Source organism: Pseudorasbora parva, chromosome 19 (assembly GCF_024679245.1).
Source record: "Pseudorasbora parva isolate DD20220531a chromosome 19, ASM2467924v1, whole genome shotgun sequence".
In the NCBI taxonomy this organism is placed as follows: Eukaryota; Metazoa; Chordata; class Actinopteri; order Cypriniformes; family Gobionidae; genus Pseudorasbora; species Pseudorasbora parva.
This window is the reverse complement of record NC_090190.1, coordinates 17,719,192-17,738,160: the sequence shown is the minus strand read 5'-3', so window position 1 is coordinate 17,738,160 and position 18,969 is coordinate 17,719,192. Positions and strand designations below refer to the sequence as shown.

General features: G+C 42.8%; 1 long non-coding RNA gene across 1 annotated transcript; it reads left to right on the top strand.

The window, feature by feature from the left end:
- Nucleotides 1-825: 825 nt before the first annotated feature.
- Nucleotides 826-11,485, top strand: LOC137047905 (uncharacterized). The gene is made up of 3 exons (XR_010899286.1): nt 826-957; nt 1,404-1,478; nt 10,682-11,485. It is a non-coding gene; the product is annotated as an uncharacterized lncRNA (long non-coding RNA).
- The last annotated feature ends 7,484 nt before the right edge of the window (nt 11,486-18,969 follow it).

Here is an 18,969-nt window from a genome sequence, read left to right as displayed (position 1 = left end):
AATTTTTATAATTTCTTTTTCAGAGTACTTACATTTTAATTATGTATTGATATATAAAGAAAGTTTAAACAAGCTTGGAAAAAAAAGTTAGCTGGCATTCAACTGACATTAAACGTTTAAATGTAGTTGAAATAATGTCAGTTTATGAAAAAACATTGTTTCAACGTCAAAACAACGTTGAACACCAAATAGTTGAATTGGTGTTGTTAACTCACTAAGAATTCAACATAGAAATATCAACAAGTTTTGAGTTGTACGTCAAATCAACATTATTTTTACAACCATGACTTTTAAAATTTTTGTTGAAATATCTTAGTAGAAAAATAACGTTGGAACAACGTCCAAACAATGCTGATCAATTAACTGTTGAAAAAGAGTTGATACATGAATAATGATACAACGTTGAAATATCAACTCTGAATTAAACGTTTGTTGAGCACTTTCTACATCTTATGGCTTACTTTGACAGCAAGTCCGATTGATCATTTTGGTTAGTCATTCCATACAAGAACAATATATGCAGTGGCGGCTGGTGAAAATATTATATGTGGGGCTGTTTGTGTGGGGGTCTGGGGATATACATTTCCCCCATACAATTTTAAATTTTGTAGATGTGATTTCCTGCATTCTGGTGCATTTTAATTTGTATATATTAAGTTGTATATATTAAGTTAATTTTTATATTAAGTGGTCTCTTAATTTTTCTTCCAGAGCTATATATATATATAGACACACATATGGACGGAAACACACACACACACACACACACGCACGAATACAAGATCTATGGCTTGATTGGAGGACGGCGACTGTCCATCACACAAAGGCCAATAGGCTCTGACGGTTCCACACAACACCTGCTTGCGCGTGCGCGAAGTGGGTCTGTGTCGTCATCGTCAGCCTCGCAGGTTCTGACCTGGACCGATTCGACTGAATTTGGGCATAACAGCTCAGACGGTAAGCAAAGTTTTTGAAGTCACATTTTATAACTAGAAAATTCCTAAATAAATGTTGAGTGTGCGTGACTCTGGTCCATATACGTATTGTGTTAATTAATTATGTGTTTATATGGGCAGACTAACGTAGTTTAACCGCGAACCGGAGTTAGTGCTAGCTAACCGTCAAACGCCGTTCTTATCTGTGTGTGTGTAGACGTATGGGCAGACTAGTTTAACCGCGAACCGCCGTTAAGTGTAACGTTACGGGCAGACTAGTTTAACCGCGAACTGCCGTTAGTCTGTCGTTCCACCGGCGTGTATGTGTACGCTCCATGAAGCTAACGTTATACATATTAGATCAGTTTGAATGTTTTTGTCTTGTACTACCGTTACCCAATCAGGGAGAGGCATAAGAATATCTATACATCTTTAGCACGTCACATTCTTCTTTCTTCTTTTTTCCAGAGATTTGGACCTGAAAGTCTCCTTTAACGTTAAGTTGTCCCCATACCTAACCCAACCATCTATTTGAATCTGAAAGTAACTAACCCTTAACTTTTTTTTGTTACATTTTTGTAAAATTTAAATACAGGTTTATGTGGAAGACTTTTTATATATAAAATGTATATAATCATTTCTGATCAAATTATTGCATTTATGTTTGAATGATTCGTTTTTGACTTGAAACAGTTGCATATTAAACTTAAATTTAGCTTATCCTTCCTATTTTGTTGGTTTTGGGGGGCGTGTTAGAGTGGGATTCTGTAGGTGGTCCTCAGAAAAAAAATTGGAAGATAAAGTGGTCCTTGGGCTGAAAAAGTTTGAGAAACACTGTGTTAAATTGATAGTAAAGGAGATTTATATTATTTGAAAATATGTTTTTATTTTGAATAAATGCAGTTCTTTTAAACCTTTTATTCATCAAATATATTAAGCAGCAGAACTGTTTCCAACACTCATAATAAATCAGAATATTAGAATGATTGCTGAAGGATCATGTGACGGTGAAGGAATGATACTGAAAATTCAGCTTTTCACAGAAATAAATTGTAATTTAACATATAATAAATTGAAAACCAAATATTTAAATTGTAATAAGATCACAATATTACATTTTTTTTCTGTATTTTTGATCAAATAAATGCAGGCTTGATGAGCAGAAGAAACTTCTTTCAAAAACATTACACATAGTAATGTGTCCAAACTTTATATATATATATATATATATATATATATATATATATATATATATATATATATATATATATATATATATATATATATATATATATATATATATATATATATATATATAAAAATAAAATACTCCAGGCCATCCTTAAAAATATTCTTGTTTGCCGTAACCCGACCGACCCTGTCAATTTAGGGCCGACTCAATTTTTTATTTTTTTTCCCTTTTAGTCCGACCGACTTGCCGGTTGTAAATTGGCTTTAAGACCGACCAATTTCTTTTTTTTTTTACTTTTCAAACAACTAATACAACAGTAATAAAATAATATGAATTATATTTTAGTAAGTATTATAAATGTATAAATTGCCTGGGCCATACAAACAAAGGCTACGTTCTTTCGTTTATAGAAAACGTACTCGGTTACTTTCGTAACCTCGGTTCCCTGAGAGAGAGGAACGAGTATTACGTATGGGAAAAACTCCTTTTCTCGAGAATGTGAAGCAAAACTTTTAATAAAGGTATCTATGTAAAGCGCAGTGAGCTGCACGGCCATAGCCCAGCGCGAGGAGCGCTCTGATTGGCCGGGCTGCGGCAACTGCAGGAAACTATGGTGAGGCGGCTGAGAGGAACGAACCAATGGGGGGCGTTCCAGAAGCCCGCCGAAAAAGGTGCTTATATTTGCATACAGGAGGCTATATAAGACCCTAATTCGCCATAGGTGTCAGGTTTTAAGATCGACTGAAGCGATACCTGAGAAGCATAAACACGGCACGGAACGTAATACTCGTTCCTCTCTCTCAGGGAACCGAGGTTACGAAAGTAACCGAGTACGTTCCCTTTCGAGAGAGGTTCCTCGTATTACGTATGGGAACACAATGTAAAGCGCCGTGTGTGCTGACTGACCCAGTATACCCAAAGCACATGTTATAAACCCCCGAGACACCGACAGAGGCGGCTTATAAGGGGAATGAAGAACCGGAAGAGTCGGTTCGTTTGAACAGCTGATCGGACATAGTCGGATCTTTTGATGAATGAATAGTGCTTAAGGACTAATGTGTACAGGCCAAAATGTAAGGCAATCTGTTTGCCAGGGTCAAGATAGAGCCTAGATGGAGAGAAGCCCTGCTTGTAGAGCTGGAACCTCCAACTTGTAGAATCTGATAAAAGTGGACGGAGAGGCCCAGCCTGCCGCCGCACAGATATCTTCCAAAGAAATGTCACACGACCAAGCCCAAGATGAGGCCATGCCTCTAGAGGAGTGGGCTTAAATGCCTGTAGGACAGGTTAGGTCCTGGACCTATATGCTAGTGGGACTGCATCCACTATCCAGTGTGAGAGACTGTTTCATGACAGCACAAACTTTAGTGCGGCCACCGAAGCAATGAAGAGCTGATCCGACTGCCTGAAGGGGGCGGAGCGCTCTAGATACAATCTCAATGCTCTGACTGGGCAGAATAGGTTTGCGTCTTATTCTCTCTGAGACGCGGGTTAAGCAGTGCAAAGACCTGCATACTGAAGGGGTTGATAGCACTTTCAGCATAAAACCATGCCTCGGTTTGAGCACAACCTTGAAGTTGCTGGACCCAAACTCAAGACAGGAAGGGCTCACGGAGAGTGCAGGTAAGCCACCCACTCGGTTAACCGAGGCCACAGCCAGCAGAAAAACGGTTTTGAGTGATATGTGCTTCAAGCTCGTGTTCTGAAGTGGTTAGGAGGGGGAACCCTTCAGGGCCTCCAAAACCATGGCGAGGTCCCAAATAGGGACCGAGGTAGGGGCAAGGAGGGCTGAATCTCCTGGCCCCTTTAAGAAAACACACAATAAGATCACTTTTCCCTAGTGAATGTGCCGCGATCGGAGCGTGGCTAGCTGCTATGGCGGAGACACACACCCCGAGTATGGAGGGGGGACGACCCGCATCCATTAGCTCTTGGAGAAAGCGAGCGGTTCCGCCAGTTCGCATGAGTGTGCGTCGATGTTTCGCGTAGCACATTGGTTAGAAAACCACTGACCACTTCAAAGCAGAGCTGCCAGATAGCAGGGGCTCTAGCTTCCGAAATAGTGTTCATAACTTGTCAGAGAGGTTCCCGGATACCGTTGATGGGCCATACGTGGAGGGCCCACAGCTCGGGATTGGGATGCCAGACCTTCCCTTTCATTGGCAGAATAGGCATGGGGCTGTGTCTGACAGCTGAAACAGTATGGAGAACCATGTGCGGTTCTTCCAAAGTGGGGCTATTAAAAAGCACAGGCTGCAGCTGGATCGCGATCGGAGGGAACATATAGAGGGAGTCTGGGCCAACATGGGCCAGGGCATCCCTGCGTTTGCAGAAAAAATATTGGGCAGCGTGTGCTGTGCGAGCTGAATTGTTTGCGGGTAAAGGGACCATCCCCCTGGGGACATGGGTCCTCTGGATAACATGTCCGGACCCTGATTCAGAATACCTGGCATGTAAGCCGCCCTTAGGGAGCTCAGATTGTGCTCTGCCCATAAAAGGAGATGCTTAGCCATGCAGTGAACAGAGTCTGATCTCGGCTGCCCTAGCGATTTTATGTACATTATCAAGACGTGGTGGTTCTTATGCCGTAAGTCTTGAGTCTATGACAATGACTGTACTGATAAGCCTGCCCCTCGAAGGCGAATCTCAAGAATGGCCTGTAGTGGGGGTGGGGGGTTATCGTAACGTGAAGTATGCGTTTTTCAGATCTATTGAGAAAACCCAATCCCCGGGGCGAATGTGCGCGAGGATTTGTTTCACCGTCAGCACCTTGAAACGAGCGTGTCATAAGTGCTTTGTTCAGATGCCTGGAAAATGGGCCTGAGACCGCCACCCATTTTCGGCATGAGGAATTAGCGACAGTAAAAACCTGACTCGCTAGCGTCGGGTGTACTGTTTTCGCCGCTCTCTCCTTTAACAGTCTCAATGCCTCAGCGAGAAGCGCGTGACTGACACTGCTTCTTACAGAGGGCTCGACCACGGCTTGAATCGCGGGGTCTGCGAGCAAAACTGTAGCGAGAGCCTCGTTTTATATGTTCAACACCCAATATTATATACCAGGAATGGCCTGCCAGGCCTGGCTCGTAAAGCCAGGGGTTGAATTAGACTCGGGGGCTGGCCGCTTAGTAATAGGGGCCTGTTAGCCGGGTTGCTTGTGCTGTAACACTGCTTGTAACACTGTGGGGATAGTGTTAGTTTTGGCGGTGCAGGCTTTGCAGTGGGCGCACGCCTCACATTTATATTGTGTGTGCGAGAGCGAACTTTGTGAAAAGTGCTTGGGTGCAGGAGTGCAGACTGTAAAGTGGGCACATTTCCTACATAGAAAGCTCTTTTGTGTGTAGTGTAAACAATGTGCAGTGGCGCACAACCTACGTAGAATACCCACGGTGCAAACCAGTGAGCAAATCCACAGGGGTAAACGCACACAGCATTAGTGTGCAGACGAGCGTGTTTAACACAGGCTAGTTGACTGCAATATTTCATCTCCAGTCACTTAACTTAAGGGAACTGGGAGAATGTAAGGAAGTGCGGGTGGTATGTGAGCCATTCCACAATGCCGTTATGCTCTAGTCTAGACTGAAAGCGCGCATGCAGACAAGCGTGTTTGACCACAGGCTAGTTGACTGCAATAAGGCTAGTTGACTTTATATGGTGTAATCCGGCCGCGGCGGGATTTATTTGTGATTTTGTGAGGCTGAATTAACAGTGCTTATGTAGGGGTGCACACTGTGTAGTGGACACTTTGTCTACAGTGTAAAAACCTTTCCAGCCGCCTGAATAAAGGGGACTGGAAGTGATAGAGTGAAAAAAGGGCTTAGCTTGGCAGCCATTTTCCGACGCCCTTATGCTCTGACAGTGAGCGCGTGCTATGACGTAAGCCGCGCTCTAGTCAGCAACGCGCTGTGGAAGGGGCGCGCGCTATCATGACAAGGCAGCCATTACAACTTCCTTGACAGTAAGCGCGCGCTGCAGCGACATTGTTCTTGACATCCCCAACAGCCCGAGCTCGCTCGTCTAACTTACTCTAGTATTCTCTGTCCGCAGCGCTTCAGCACGGCGGCGGTAGAATGAGCACGGCGAGAGCTTCGGCTCGAGTTTGTTTATTCACTCTAGTATTCTCTGTCCGCGGCGATAGAGCGACAGGACGAGAGAATTGGAAGCGTGAGGTAAAACTCTGTCCGCGGCGCTTCTAGCACGGCGAGAGCTTCGGCTCGAGTTTGTTTATTCACTCTAGTATTCTCTGTCCGCGGCGATATCGCGACAGAACGAGAATTGGAAGCGTGGGGAAAAACTCTGTCTGCGGCGCTTCTAGCACGGCGAGAGCTTCGGCTCGAGTTAGTTAATTCACTCTAGTATTCTCTGTCCGCGGCGATAGAGCGACTGGACGAGAGAATTGGAAGCGTGAGGTAAAACTCTGTCCGCGGCGCTTCTAGCACGGCGAGAGCTTCGGCTCGAGTTTGTTTATTCACTCTAGTATTCTCTGTCCGCGGCGATAGAGCGACTGGACGAGAGAATTGGAAGCGTGGGGTAAAACTCTGTCCGCGGCGCTTCTAGCACGGCGAGAGCTTCGGCTCGAGTTTGTTTATTCACTCTAGTATTCTCTGTCCGCGGCGATAGAGCGACAGGACGAGAGAATTGGAAGCGTGAGGTAAAACTCTGTCCGCGGCGCTTCTAGCACGGCGAGAGCTTCGGCTCGAGTTTGTTTATTCACTCTAGTATTCTCTGTCCGCGGCGATAGAGCGACAGGACGAGAGAATTGGAAGCGTGAGGTAAAACTCTGTCCGCGGCGCTTCTAGCACGGCGAGAGCTTCGGCTCGAGTTTGTTTATTCACTCTAGTATTCTCTGTCCGCGGCGATAGAGCGACAGGACGAGAGAATTGGAAGCGTGAGGTAAAACTCTGTCCGCGGCGCTTCTAGCACGGCGAGAGCTTCGGCTCGAGTTTGTTTATTCACTCTAGTATTCTCTGTCCGCGGCGATAGAGCGACAGGACGAGAGAATTGGAAGCGTGAGGTAAAACTCTGTCCGCGGCGCTTCTAGCACGGCGAGAGCTTCGGCTCGAGTTTGTTTATTCACTCTAGTATTCTCTGTCCGCGGCGATAGAGCGACAGGACGAGAGAATTGGAAGCGTGAGGTAAAACTCTGTCCGCGGCGCTTCTAGCACGGCGAGAGCTTCGGCTCGAGTTTGTTTATTCACTCTAGTATTCTCTGTCCGCGGCGATAGAGCGACAGGACGAGAGAATTGGAAGCGTGAGGTAAAACTCTGTCCGCGGCGCTTCTAGCACGGCGAGAGCTTCGGCTCGAGTTTGTTTATTCACTCTAGTATTCTCTGTCCGCGGCGATAGAGCGACAGGACGAGAGAAGAGGAAGACTGAGGAAAAACTCCGTCTGTCCGCGGCGCCTCCTCAGCGCGACGGTATAGTGACGAGAGCTTCGGCTCGAGTTCGCCTATTCACTCTAGTATTCTCTGTCCGCGGCTGTAGCGCGACGGAATGAGAGAAGAGTGGGAACAACTCTGTGGCAGCGGCGGAAGAAGAGCCGCGGCGGCGGCAGAGTGAAGAGAGCTTCGGCTTGAGTGTGCTCATGTCCTCTAACATTCTCTCTTTCCGCGGCGCTATTCAGCGCGACGGGACGAGAGCAGAGGGAGAGTGAGAAGAGCTCCGTCTTTCCGCGGCGCTTAACGACGCGGCGGAACGAGAGAGTCCTCGAGTAGAACAAGCCTGTAAGCTCTAGAAGTGGCGTTGCAGCGGCAACACACACACAAACACATATAACACTCAACATAGACACAGTTTAAAGGATATATAACGCCGGATGGCGTAGCTGGAACGGCAGAGAAGGCGGAGAGGGAGTCCGTCGTCCTCAGCTGCAGGTTCCGCTGGTGCCTTTTCAACGGCGGTGCTTCTTCCGGAGACCAGCGAAGGTATCGCTGAAGGAGATAAAATCTGACACCTATGGCGAATTAGGGTCTTATATAGCCTCCTGTATGCAAATATAAGCACCTTTTTCGGCGGGCTTCTGGAACGCCCCCCATTGGTTCGTTCCTCTCAGCCGCCTCACCATAGTTTCCTGCAGTTGCCGCAGCCCGGCCAATCAGAGCGCTCCTCGCGCTGGGCTATGGCCGTGCAGCTCACTGCGCTTTACATAGATACCTTTATTAAAAGTTTTGCTTCACATTCTCGAGAAAAGGAGTTTTTCCCATACGTAATACGAGGAACCTCTCTCGAAAGGGAAACCCGTGACGTCCTCTATGTTTACACTATGGTTAACGGATGTCACACTATGGCCTGCACGTGCGTTCGTTTCGGTTCGGCTCATACTCTCATTCACTGAAACGTTAGACTGTTAAAGCCAGGTTAAAGCCCTGTCGGAGATTTCGCCGCATTGTGTGACAGGAGTCAAGACCATGGACACGTTACACACACCAGGCAAGTGCACTGCAGAGGGGAGGGCTTAGTTTGAGCCCCTTCCCTTTTTGAAAATGAATCAAAAGTGCCCCTCTCAACATTTATCATTACTATATTGTGGCGAATAAAACAGATTTTGAATTATAATTAATATAACAACGTGTACAAAACAGTAACAAATGGCGGAAAAGCCGTTTATCTCGTCTCTGTCAGTCTGAAATGTCGTTGTCATAACGCGTTGCTATGGGTAGCGTGTTCTGCTCGACCCCAGCGCGTGGTGGGAGCGGCGGCACTGGTTGTAACTTGAAAAATAATGCTTTATGCATGGTTCTGTCGATGGATACACGTGCACTACAACAGCGATAATAAAAGAAAACGTGGGCAAAACGGTCTATCTTTGTAAACTGTGTTCAGTGCATGCGAGTGCTGCGGTATGACCAGTCATTTTCGGCATCATCACTCAGTATATTCGCCAGAAGACGCGAATGAGAACCCTCTGCAGTAAGAGAAGATCTGTCTCTGTGCGCAGCGCGCGCACGTCTCACAGCGCGCAAATATTGAGTTCTTTCAAGTCTTGTGTTTGAACCAAGCGGCAACCTCCCGCGATCTTTCTTGAAGCCAATACGGAAGTAATGTAAACTGCAATTCCTCAACTGGCCACTAGGGACAGGCTCCAGAAGGGAGCAGAATCTCATTGAGCCCCATGTTAAAATTCTCAACTTTAAAGCAGAAAAAAACATGTTTACAGCCTGGTACAAATTGTGGTTTTGGCTTATAAGGCTAATTTTGATCTTCATGACAACTCTGAGGGGGGTGAATTTTTTTATAACTCATTCGTTTACGTTATATAAAACCTTAAGGTTCTGCATAATTAAGGGCGTGGTTACAAGTGGATAGCCATTTATCCGCCGTCTATAGTCATTGCGTCACCTCAGCTCCGCGCACATCCCGCCTTTTTGCCCATTTTCTGTTATCCGGGAGTGACACGAGTTGACTCGCTCACAAGATGGCAACGCCCAGCTCGTCTCTACTTTAAGCTTCAGAACGGCTTATCAGAATCCTATGGGTGACGTCACGGACGCTACGTCCATATTTTTTTACAGTCTATGGTTTGAACGGATAAACTCACACAAAAAGTATGTCAACATGTCGATCTTGATGAGTATCCATCAGACAGTCTGTAAGTTATATGGCTTAAGAGAACTTTATACAGTTGAGAAAGACGAGCATATCTCTGTATTAGGTCTTAAAGGGGCAGTAGCCTTTACTGCTGTCTGTCAAACAAAAGATAAGGACTCACTCACTGCTCTTGATTGAATAGCTGCTTATAGCTACTTAATTAATTGAATTCATAAAAACAACTTTTTGCTTTTTAATATTCAAATGCACTAGTCTATATCACCAGATGCGTTGGTCTGGCAAGAAGTGCAAGCCACTTCAGAGACACAGATAGTTGCGTGTTCTGAGTTAACACAATCGAGCGTAAAAATAAGAAACATATCACGGGGAAAATACTAAAACGGGAAGACAGCGGGAAAAGAGCTAAAATACGTGATAAACCCGGAAAAAAAGGGAGGGTTGACAGCTATGAGTCAATGACAGCTAGCGGTGGTTGGACCCTTTTCTTAAAGAATGCACCTGAAATTTATGCAATAAACATGTTTTTGACAAATATTTCAATTTGTTTGTTGTCTATATAGCCTGCAATTAGCCTACACGCCCGAAGGCACGGCTTGAAGACCCAGTCAGTGATGTCACGATATGCCAATTTGTTTAAATTCATACCTACGTAATCACCATCACCAAAAATGTACTTTTTTTTTTATATTAAAATTTGGAAAAAAAATATAGACCTACCTACCGACCCTTTTTTTAAATTTTTTTACTGTTACTGCAAACCAAAATATTTTTAAGGATGGCCCCATTCTGGGCTCTAGACTAACTTCTCTACCTGCAGCAAGGGTTACTACCAACTGCCTTTTGTTGCTCGCTCAAGCACATGATTATCAATGACTTTGCATGTTGATCAATACTAATTTATATACTTTGATCATTGGCAATGCCACAAAAGTTGATATTTGCTAAATATTTTAATTTGAGAGAGTAGTGTTTGCTAATACTGATCTGTTTTTTTTGTTTTTCTCATCAGATGCGGTCTTGAGCTTAAAGCCAATGAAAGTAGACGAATACATGGCCAAAGACTTGAAATATGCACCTGAGAGGACTGGTGGCGGTAGCAGAAAGAAGTAACAAGAAAGGAAGACTTAACCAGCTGTGTTTAATGTTGCCCAATGTTTGGGCTGTTTTTTTTAAAGGTTAAAAAAAGCTAGTTCACCCAAAAATGAAAATTCTGTCATTTACTCCTCACCCTAATGTCGTTCCAGACCCGTAAGACCTCCATCTTCAGAACACAGTTTAAGATATTTTATATTTACTCCGAGCTTTCTGTCCCTCCATTGAAAATGTATGTACGGTATACTGTCCATGTCCAGAAGGACCAGAAAGATAATAACATCATCAAAGTAGTCCATATGTGACATCAGTGGGTTGGATAGAATTTTTGCAATGAAAGCAATGAAAATACATTTTGGTCCAAAAATAACAACAACATAAAAAGTGACAGTATACCGTACATACATTTTCAATGAAGGGACAGAAAGCTCTTGGACTAAATATAAAATACCTTAAACTGTGTTCCGAAGATGAACGAAGGTCTTACGGGTGTGGAGCGACAAGGCGAGTCATTTAAAGGGTTAGTTCAGCCAAAAATGAAATGTCTGTCATTAACTCCTCCCCCTAATGTTGTTCCACACCCGTAAGACCTCCGTTCATCTTCACACACAGTTTAAGATATTTTATATTTAGTCCGAGAGCGTATGCAAGTGTATGCACACTATACTGTCCATGTCTAGAAAGGGAATAAAAACATCATCAAAGTAGTCCATATGTGACATCAGTGGGTTAATTAGAGTCTCTTGAAGCATCACAAATACATTTTGGTCCAAAAATAACAAAAACTACGATTTTATTCAGCATTGGCTTCTCTTCTGCGTTTGTTTTCAAACCTCAAATAAAGATTCAAACAGCCATGAATCAATGATTCGGATCGCCACAATGCTCTGGGACTAAAATATAAAATATCTTAAACTGTGTTCTGAAGAGGAATGGAGGTCTTACGGGTCTGGAATGACATTGGGGTGAGTCATTAATGACCTCAATTTCACTTTTGGGTTAACTAACCCTTTAATGACAGAATTTTTGGGTGAAGTAAAAGTTTGACATGTGTACAATTGATGTGAAAGGTTGGCACAATTGCAGCTATGTAATAAAGCATGTTTCCTACGTCAGTGAAATGTCTTTATTAATCTTCTTCCTGGTCTTCCTTTGACCAATTGGCTTCTTCCAAGCTGACTGTGCGTGTTTGCAAACTTAGTGTTTATGTATCCATTTCAAGGTGTTTGGTGTTACTGTTGAACACATCAATACTTCAGTGAAAACAGTTTAACAAAAACTATGTTGAAAAGCAGGACTTTATAGTGACGTTGAAATTTCAACGTTGATTGGATTTGCAAAATCTGAACTAAAATCAATATTGTTTCAATGTTGGCAAATTCACCTATGTTGAGAAACATGACGTCGGAATGACGTTGCCATTTCAACGTTGATTAGATTTGCAAAATCTAAACTAAAATCAATATTGTTTCAATGTTGGCAAATTCACCTATGTTGAGAAACATGACGTCGGAATGACGTTGCCATTTCAACGTTGATTAGATTTGCAAAATCTAAACTAAAATCAATATTGTTTCAATGTTGGCAAATTCACCTATGTTGAGAAACATGACGTCGGAATGACGTTGCCATTTCAACGTTGATTAGATTTGCAAAATCTAAACTAAAATCAATATTGTTTCAATGTTGGCAAATTCACCTATGTTGAGAAACATGACGTCGGAATGACGTTGCCATTTCAACGTTGATTAGATTTGCAAAATCTAAACAAAATTCAACGGTTATCCAACACTGGCACCTGACGTTGATTCAACAGTGGCTCAATGTTAAAATGCCAGCTGGGAATTTTTACCTTTCCTACCTTTAAGCATGTGACCAGACACAAACAATGGGTCAAAGTGGGGGTGGTTGCATGTGATTTCACTTTTTTAACTTTAGTTAGTGTGTAATGTTGCTGCTCGAGCATAAACAGTATCTGCAAAGTTACAGCGCTGAAAGTTCAATGCAAACGGAGATATTGTCTTTTAAAGTTATGGCAGTTTATTGCCTACAAAAACGGCCGGTTTGGACTACAACGAGCTTCTTCCCGGGTTGGTGACATCATAAACCCTTGCTAGTCACCGCAGATGACACTTCTGCCCGTAATGGTAAGGGCCGTGGCGTTTCCAGACAACCTGTGTCTGGCACTTCAGCCAATAAAAATACATGAAACAATGTATGTTTCATCTTACCAATCTAAGACCATTGCGTTTTTCGGAGGGATGGGCTTCATAGAAGCAGGAAGCAAACGAGCCGTTCAAAGGACAGTGGAGACAGCGGAGTGGAATAAAGGTAAAATATAAGAAAAATACAAAGTAAAAAAACAAAAAAAACAAAAACAAAAAAGTATTAAAGGAACACTCCACTGTTTAGAAATAGGGCTTATTCAACTTCTTTCCTAAATGTAGATATGAGGGTAAATGCATTTTTGTCTCAGTGCATGCATTTTTTTTTAGTTTGGAAGGGTCGCCGCTAGCTTAGTTTAGCATAATGAATATAATCCTATGTTGCCAGCTAGCATGTCTCCAGTAAAAGTGATAAATAAAAAATGATGAATAAAAAAAATCCACCTAATTAGATCTTGTGGCCTGCATATTCATAACCAGTACAAATAGCGATGCAGATTAAGACTAGGCGATTTCCTAGGCAGATATTGATTTGGGATTATATGAAGGGGAAGCACCGGCGAAGCACTGCTACATGGGTGCGGGTCAAAATTTGAAGACGTGCATCAAAGTGCATCCATCCATTATAAAAGTAGACTAATCGATACAGCTCCACAGGGTTAATAAATTCCTTCTGAAGTGAATCGATGGGTTTAAATTTAACACATTATAAAGTAAAATATCTGACGGACCTCCCCTCCATATTCAATTTATGAAGAAATAAGATCCCCCATATCTCTCAAACACTGCAAGGTTCAAACCAACAGTAGCTGTATGCCAGTGCTTCCTATAAATCTTGGTAACCCAACAGGCAGTACAAGCTAGTTACTCTGAAACCATTGAAGTAAATTAATACACAAGAATGCACATTGTCTTGCTATTGTCTTAACTGGGCAAAAAACACTAAGGCATTACTTCATTTGTTTAGTTCCACGGAAGAAACAGTCATTCAAGATTGGAATGCCATGAGGGTGAGTAATAATGACAACTTTCATTTTTGACATGAACGTTCCTAAGAATCAAAGAAAGGATTAGGTTTACAGGTTTACAGGTGATATGTGGATATGGTTTCATTTTCAGTTTATTTTAATCTGATTCTTATGCGATTCTTTCGGCTTCTTTGAGCCCAATGACTGATTCCAAATTATAATCATTAAAATGAAAAGAAATAAACATTTGAACTATATCAGTTTGTGTGTAATAAATGAATATAATATATACGTTTCACTTTTTTAAAGGAATTAGTGAAATAAATCAGCTTTTTGATGATATTTCTATTATTATATGACCAGCACCTGTTTAGAAAGTTAAAAACAGCATTTATTTGAAATATAAATCTTTGTAACATTATGAATGTTTCAAGTATTCATACCCCCCAAAATAAATAAATAAATAAATAAATAAATAAATAAATAAATAAATAAATAAATAAATCGTACTGAACCGATACTTTTGAATGTTTTGTCATGCTTTGAAACTTTTGTCATGTTATGACTCTCAGTTCAATAGGCCTGACATACATGGTTCACAGGTGTTGCTTTGTTGTATTTATTTACATTTAATACCTTTTTATTCACCAATTCTCTCTAATTTGATCTATGTATGTATTTGTGATCACTATCACTGTGTAGCACAACATACCATTTTGGTAATCTCTTCTCATGGAGACCTGATTTCCCTTCACCAAGCTCTGGAACTGGACTTCTTATAGATGGAGTTGGAGGTAAGACATGGATCTCTTCATTTGCACCCATCAGCAATCCCATCCACCCATCCATATCTATCCCATCTATATGTGACCCTGGACTACTAAACCAGTCATAAGGGTAATTTTTTAAATTGAGATTTATACAAAATCTGGAAGCTGAATAAATAAGCTTTCCATTAATATGGTTTGTTAGGACAATATTTGGAGATACAATTATTTGAAAATCTGTAATCTGAGGTTGCAAAATTGCCTTTAAAGTCCAAATGAAGTCCTTAGTATTAGTCCTTAGTAAGTCCTTAGCATATTACTACTACTAATACTTTTTTACATGTATTTATGGTAGGAAATTTACAAAATATCTTCATGGAATATGATCTTTACTTTACTATCTTTTAACATGCTAATGATTTTTTGGCATAAAAGAAAAAACAATAATTTTGACCCACACACAACTTATGGCTGGTTCTGTGGTCCAGGGTCACATGTATACATTTTCCGAAATACTCCTCAGTTCTAGAGGTATGGATGCATTTTAGCCTTCATGTCTTCTTTACATAATGTTTCATTTCATTTACATGTATGCATTTGGCAGACGCTTTTATCCAAAGCGACTTACATTGCATTCAAGGTACACATTTTACATTTTGTCAATTCTTGCTTTCCCTGGGAATCGAACCCATGACCTTGGCGTTGCTAGCGCCATGCTCTACTGTTTGAGCTATAGGACCTGGGGTCCTCTTCTCGAACAGCAAGTCAAATACGTGTGAACTTGTAAAAACCAGGCAATGTTACAAATTAGAGAGTGCTCAATGGAAACAATATTTCTTTCTGTACATTTTGAGAATTGTTATCTTTAACGTTAGTTATGCACCAAACCTGTATTATTAACTTTCTTTTGTGAAGCACAAAAGGAGGTGTTTAGGAGAATGTATAGAAAAGAGCAGCGTGAACAATGAAATTTGAATGGAAATGGGGTATAGAACTTAAATAATCACCATAAAATAATCACCAAAGTGATATGTTGAGCAGCATACCTAAATCTAAGTTATACACAAACAGCCTTACCCTTTGCAATAGCTGTCAAGTCTAATTCAGTTATGAGACTTAATCAATGGCTCAAACTTGACATTTTTTGACATGCTGTATTTGTATGAACACAAATGCAATTGAGATTTCAGAGCTATGGCAGGAGTTGGGAGGGATTTCAATGAATGGCTTGCTACATTTGTGGCAGTTGAAGACTTCAGAAGACAGTGGTTTGCAGTAGCAAAATCAATACTTACATTTATTGTATGGAAAGGAGTAGCTTAACCTCTTATTTTGTATTCCACCGAAGAAAGTTATATAGGTCTGAATCATCATGTAAACTTTTTGGGTGAGCTATTTCTTTAAAATCCATTTAAAGGTGACGTTTTGAGGGAAACTTATCCTGGAATTATATGTCCAGTAAGAAATATATCGGTTTTAATGTCTATTATGCAAATGTTTATTAAGCCACATTCTTATCCTCTGAGGCAAGTCATGTTGCTGAGTGAGATTTAGTAATATTACCTCTTGCATAATGACAAAATTACCTATGGATTTGAAGCTACAGGGCCCCGGGCCTTTGACATTTTTCTCTTGTTTACACATGTTTGTGAGAAAAACAGTGTAATAGTGTGCAATACATTTCAGATAATTGATAAATGACTTTTAATGTTGGTTGAAGAACAGGTTGGGTCTAATATTCCTGGCTTCTGTGAGATTGTGACTGAACACTGAGCCTGAAGTAAAAGCATTTTTACTCAAACAGCTTTGGCAGCTTTGACAAGAATGTGTACTCTTCATTTGTTTGCATGTGTGTGTTCCCTATCAGTCAGTGATGTTCAGGGTTACATCAGAAATTAACTGACAGATTGGGATCTTGCCTGAGAGATGCACATCAGCATGTGAGATTTGCATCAGGCCCCCACCCCACTAAGGAGGTATACAAGGAAGTGCATATAAGATCGCACTTCAAGCTTTTGAAGTGCTATTCAAGTAGATATTCAAGGAGACAAATTCCTGCTGCTTCTTGCAAAATGTTAAGGCTTAAAGCATGCTGAGGTGGCTTTTCAGTCATTTACTAACTGCAGGAAGACTCCAATACCTCCAAAAAGGTCCCCTCTCCTATAACTCGTTCTAGTTCTTCTGCCCAGCTGAGGGCTAATTATTTTAATAACCAGGGTGGCTACTCCATGGGCCTCCCACACCTCTAGTGCATCACAAGCTGTTGGGGTTCTGGGTGTAGCACTGGTCTTTCTCGTGGGGGACCTAGCATTTTATTTGGGACTCCAGCGGACGATCAGACATTGATTCCAGAAACTGAGAGTGATGATGAGTGCTCTGGGGATGAAGACCCAGCTGGGCTGCCCCCTTCAAGTAACGTTGACCTAGTGGAGACCACCCCCTTGGTCCCGTGTGCTCAAGGCTAGATGACTGGTATCTCAGGGTGGCACATACTGACAAACAGCGTCCTGCCCCAGTGCCCTTCTTCCCAGAAGTGCATGAAGAGCTTACAAGAATGTGGACACCGTTTTCTGCCCAAAAATGAGCTGGTGCCTCTCCTGCTCTCCCTACCCTCAATAGTGAGGTGGCCAAAGGATACATGGAGATCCCCGGGTGGAGCACATTGTTGCAATGCAATTGTGTCCTCAAAGTGCTGCTACCTGGCGGGGTAATCCAGGTCTCCCATCCAAGGCCAGTAAGTTCTACGCTTTGCATTTGAGGGTCGGGCATATCAGTACAAAGTCCTTCCCTTTAGACGGTCCCTGTCACCTCGTGTCTTCACAAAAGGCATCCTGACCCACTCTCGAGAGCAGTTGTGCAAACACAGACATGGTGCTCAGCCATCTCAGCCATCTGGGGCTTTGGGTCAACTTGGAAAAGAGAAAACTCTCCCCCGTGCAGAGGATCTCTTTTCTCTGTATGGAGTTTGACTCGATCAATCTCACAGCACGTTTCACGAACAAGCCTCCTCAATCAGTGCTGAACTGCCTGAATTCCTTCAACGACAGGAGAGTGGTTCCAATGAAATGGTTTCAGAGGCTCCTGGGGCATTACTCTGGCCTGTCGCCAGACCTTTAGCCTGCTAGACCTTGCATTTCTCGAGGCAGGAGTTCACCTAGAAAGAGTGACCAGGCATGTTGTTATCTCAACAGATTCCTCCACCACCAGAAGGGCTATGTGCAACAGGCATGCAGCTTTGGACTCCTGGGCAAGACCTCGACTGCAGTGGCACATCAACTGCCTTGAGTTGCTAGCAGTACGCCTGGCTCTGCACTGATTCAGATCGCTGCTACAAGGCAAGCACGTACTGCTCCGGATAGACAACACTGCTGTCATTGCGTACATCACCATTAGGGTGGTCTACACTCATGCTGCATGCTGCAAATCACCCACCATCTCCTCCTCTGGACTCAAAAGCATATGAGGTCGTTTCGTGCCGTTCACATCTGATGAGCTCTCACAGCAGACAAGACTCCTGGGAGAATTGCAACTCCACCCCCAGATGGTCGAGCTGATTTTTGAGGCACAGGTAGAGCTGTGTGCAGCATTGAACATGTCCCATTGCCAGTTGTTTTACTTTCTGACCGGTCGGACCCTTGCCACGGATGCACTGGCACACAGCTGACCTTGGGGCCTATGCAAGTATGTGTTTCCTCCAGGCCTATTCCACAGAATTTGTGCAAGGCCAGGGAGAAAGAGGCGAATTCCTTTCACCTCGTACCTTCTTGGGACCTCACTCTGGTCTTAACAGCCTTAAAGAGAGCACCCTTTGAACCACTGCACTCTGTGGAGCTTAAAATCCTGTCTGTCAAGAGGGTGGAGGACCTGCAAGCATTTTCACTCAACGAATCGTGCTGCAATTAGCGGCAAATTCTCGGATACATGGCCAAGGTTTTCACCATTCCTTTTAGGGATCTGGTGGTGAACCTGCAAGAGCTGCCCCTTGCTCTGCTCTTTCCCATCCACACTTTGTGCCTGTACGTTGACTGTTATGGAGGATGGCAGAAGGGAAAGGCTATCTCCAAGCAGAAGTTGGCCCACTGGATAATGGATGCCATAGTCTTGGCATTCCAAGCCCAAGGTGAGGGCTCATTTAACTCGCAGTGTGGGTTTCTCTTGAACGTTGGTGCACAGTGCCTCACTAACAGACATCTATAGCTGCGGACTGGGCAACACCCAAAGTAATTGTGAGTTTGTACAACCTCTGTGTAGAGCCTGGCGACCATGTTTCGGATTGCCAATGTCATGTGATTTCAGCAGTTTGGC